The sequence below is a fragment of the Chrysochloris asiatica genome, unplaced genomic scaffold (assembly GCF_000296735.1).
Source record: "Chrysochloris asiatica unplaced genomic scaffold, ChrAsi1.0 scaffold01883, whole genome shotgun sequence".
Classification (NCBI taxonomy): domain Eukaryota; kingdom Metazoa; phylum Chordata; class Mammalia; order Afrosoricida; family Chrysochloridae; genus Chrysochloris; species Chrysochloris asiatica.
Window position 1 is genome coordinate 2,807 of NW_006410401.1, and position 4,479 is coordinate 7,285.

Genomic DNA, 4,479 nt, shown 5'->3' on the forward strand with positions numbered 1-4,479 from the left:
CACATGGGTGATGTCACAACAGAACCAAAGGAAATCAAAAGGATAGTAACAGAATACTATGAAAAGTTGTACTCCAACAAATTTGAACTTAGAAGAGACAGATACATTTTTAGAAAAACATGACCTATCTAAATTTACAGAGTGAAGTAGAAAACTTTAACAGACCCATAACCCTTAACATATCCCTAGACTTACCTTACTCCCACACCTAACATTAACCGTATACCCCTACACTCAAATTGAACCCTAAATCTATCCATACCCATAACCCTGCCCCTAACCCTACCACTAAGCCTAACCCTACCACTAATGCAACCTCTAACTCTAACCTAAACCTTAATACTAACACTACTTTTACCCCTACTCCGTCTAAACCTAACCATAATTCTACTCCTAACCCTAACCCTACCCTCACCCCTCTCCCTACCCCTAAACTTAGCCCTACCCTTACCCCTAAACCCTACTCCTACCCTTAAACCCTAACACTCACCCGACCCTTAACCCTAAACCTACCCCTACCCTAACCCTAATCCTACTGTAACCCTAACCTGTCTCCTAATCCTACTACTACTCTTAACCCTATCCTTATTCCTAACCCTTATGCTACCCTTCCCCTAACACTACCCCATCCCTAGGCCTAAGCTTAATTCTAGCCTTAAGTTTTATCCTAACCTTAACTCAATCCCTCCACCTCCTTGATCCTGGCACGAACCCCAACCCCATCTCTGATGCCTAACCATAATCCTACCCCTAACACTACCCTGAACCCTATCCCAACCCATATCTTGAGCCCTAACTCTAATCCTAACCATAATCCAAACTCTTCCTCTACCCCTGATACTCACCCTAACCCTACTCCTAACCCTAATCATAAACCGACCACAAACCCTATTCCTACCCCTTCCCCTACCACTACTCCTACACCTATCACTACCCCAAACCCTAACCCAAACCTTAATCCTACTTATAACCATACCTATAACCCACACCTACCCCTATCCCTACCCTTAATCCTACTCCTAATCAATCCCGACCCTTGACCCTAATCAAAACCCAACCCCTACCTCTAATCATAATGCAAACCATAACCCTACCCCAACTCTAATGCTACCCCTGCACCTATGGCTACCCCTAACCCTACCCTTACCTATAGAGCTACCGCTATCCTTAACCCTTTCCCTATCCCTATCACTAACTCTAACCCTATCCCTAACCCTAATCAGAAACCTAACCCAAACCCTACGCTATTAATACGCTTACCCTTACTCCTTTCACTATCACTACACATAAATCTAACCCTAGCCCTAACCTATACTTATGGATGTAGTAGCTCAAAATACCAACTGAGAAGGAAGGAGTCTTCACAACAAGTATCAATCCTATCCCCTCTCTATAAAGGATAGATAGGGACAGGCAACTTAAGACATTGATTGGCTACCTAAAATGAGGGGGCAATAAAGGCATGGCTGACAAGTTTTCAATATGGTATTTAGTTTAAGAGTATGCGGGGGAAGATAGAGTCCCCACTGAATAGTTTTTATCTTGTCTAGATGGGTCTGGTGAAAAGAGATGGGGATAAGATTTTTATGATTCTATAGTGAGTAACTTATCGTGATTAATTGCCAGTCTCACAACTGTAATTGTAATAGTTTTGTAACAAAAACGGAGGAGTAATTAATCTTGCAGTCCAGAAACAGAGGACCCTCAGACCATCAAGGTAGAAGAGCACAAGCAGAATGTGGGACCTTATCCAGAGAAGCAGCAACACCAGAGATGGAGGCAGAGATGAGGACATGGAGCGAAGAAGCAACTGAGGACTCTAGACTCATGAAAAAAGGGACTGAGGGCTGGAGGCCAGGAGGCAGGTTTGCAGAATGTGCCCTTTGGTTGTTTAAATTATTATATATTCCTGAATGTTTTTGTTCATATCCCCCCACATGCATCCCCCAAAAACAACAACAGAAAAAAACAGAGGGAATGGAAGCAAATACTGTTGAATGATGACACACAGAAGAGATTGTAATGACTGCAATAAAACGACGGTGTAAAGCTGATGTTCTCCCATGCACACTATCACTCAGTTCATAATTTAAAGGCAAAAAAAAAGGGCATAGGAAATGAACAGAGATTCCACCAAAGAAGACACTCAGGTGGCCAACAAACATGAAGAAATGTTCAAAACCATTACCCATTGTTGTTATGTGCTGTTGAGTTGGTTCCAACTCACAACAACTCTGTATATGGTTTCTGAGGAGTGCCTGGTGGAGTTTGAACTGTTGAACTTGCGTTTCAAACTGACCTTGTGGTCCAGTGCATTATCCTGCAGCACCAGAATATAAAACAGTAAATAAAGTAGAGAAATTTCCCTACTGTCACAGAACTTTTATATTAGGGATTCCTGGTGTGGCGCTGTGGGTTAATGTGACAGACTGCAAAGCCATTTGAACTGCATGATCAGCAGTTCAAGCTCACCAGTTGCTCCTTGGAAACCCAATACAGGGTAGCGTAGTGGTTATGAATCGGGCTGCGAACCACAAGGTCAGCAGTTCGAAACTACCAGCTGTTCCGCTGGAGAAAGATGAGGCTTTCTGCTCCTGTAAAGATTTACAGCCTCAGAAACTGTGTACAGGGTCGCTACGAGTCGGAACTGACTCCACGGCACGTAACAACAACATGGGTCTGTAATCAACTCGATGGCACTTAATAACAACAAATTGTTAAGAAGTTGGGATACTGGTGTGGCACTGTGGGATAATGCACTGGACTGCAAGTTCAGTTTTTTTTACTTTTAAAAATACTATTTTAATTGTACTCATGTATGACAAAAGGCTGTATTATCTATCATGTTTACATACATACCAATATAGGGAACAGCTTTATAATGAATCACATCTAAAGTTTATAAAGAACACACAAACATTGTAACACTGATTGGTTATAGATAACAGAGTGGGGGAAGGCCTTAGTGAGAATCTGAATTTTAGGTAAAGAGCAGCACCTTCTGAGAAGAATCAAATCAATTAGCAATAATCATAGATACTGTAAAATAATATATACATAGCAAAGTTAGTGATTGTACTGATTTTATTAGTTTTGCTAAGTCATATTATTTTCCTCACATTCAAGGCAAATAGAAAAAACATAACATGAAGAAAAATATGTCCTCACTATTATTCACAATAAAAAGGGTCTGCTTAATTCTGCAAGCCTGGGCATATTTTACAATGTTGTTGAAAAGTGCCGTCATGTCAGTTCCGACCCATAGTGACCCTGAACAGGGTTTCTGAGGCTGTAAATCTTTACGGGAGCAGAATGGCTCATCTTTCTCCCGAGAGTAGCTGGTAGTTTCGAACTGCTGACCTTGCAGTTCGCAGCTCAATTCATAACCACTACACTACCAGAGTTCCTATATTTTACAATAGGGATCAATTAATGGTCCCAGTGGATCATTACACCAGTTTGATTATGATCCGCTGAAGAGACTCTCATCCATACTTGGTGATGGAACTAAACTCCATGGGAGCTGTGATGGACGGAACATTTTCGTGGTATTCCCACATCTCACTAAATAAGAAAATACTCTAAACAAGGAAATATAACAATCAATCTGTCTAGATATTGTATCTATAGGCTCTTTCTTTAGTATACAGTAGAAAAGAGAGCCTTTTCTTGAGTACACAGATACAAGTCTTATTACAGTCTAGAGACTGCTGAATTGACATTTTTTTCTGGTAGATTGAAGGTACACATTGAGACTGCTTGGTTATGGAACTTCAAATTAAGGAATGTCCACAATTTGTCTCAATTCTTTAAATAATGGAGCAAGTTCCTTTTCTAGGCTGACAATTAGTCCTGTATTGGCATTGCTGCTGGCTATGAAACTTACCACCAAAGGTAACTGATTAAATTGAAACATCTGGTGTTATTTATAGTAAAAGATAATACTTTTGTTTTTTGAGAGTCCAAGTTTGCTGCCTTGATTTGTTGCAAGGGCCAAAGTAGATAGGAAGCCATGTCTCAAAGCAAGCTCTGGAGCATTATCATTGGCCACTTAAATAACAGGCACTCATCTCTATCAGACAAGAAAATAGCATGGAGTCCTTCAACATTTGGCCATTTTTTATACAAGAATCTCTTTAGGTCATCCGCCATGATGAACCCCTTCCTCCCGCAGGTTCAATCTCCACCCCGAGGTTTTTGCTTCATGGGGATACCCAGGTTGTCGCAGCTGTCACTTCAGGGGCAGCCTCAGAGGCACGTTCTTTTGTGGCCGTCACATGATTTGTGACCTCTTCCTGAAAGTTCAGTTTGAACCACAATGTTGGCAGTACAAACTCACTAGCCAATCCTCTGAAATCCTATACTATGAGACAGAAATGACTCAATGGCACTTAACAACAACAACATTGTTAAGTTGCCATTGAGTGCATTCTAATTCTTAGTTTCCATATATGTCTCAGTGTAGAACTGTGGTCCATA

The 4,479-nt window shown here is 41.1% G+C and overlaps 1 pseudogene; it reads right to left on the reverse strand.

Annotated features, from left to right (window-relative positions):
* Window positions 1–3,778: 3,778 nt before the first annotated feature.
* On the reverse strand, window positions 3,779–4,152 carry LOC102831861 (annotated as a pseudogene).
* Window positions 4,153–4,479: the final 327 nt, after the last annotated feature.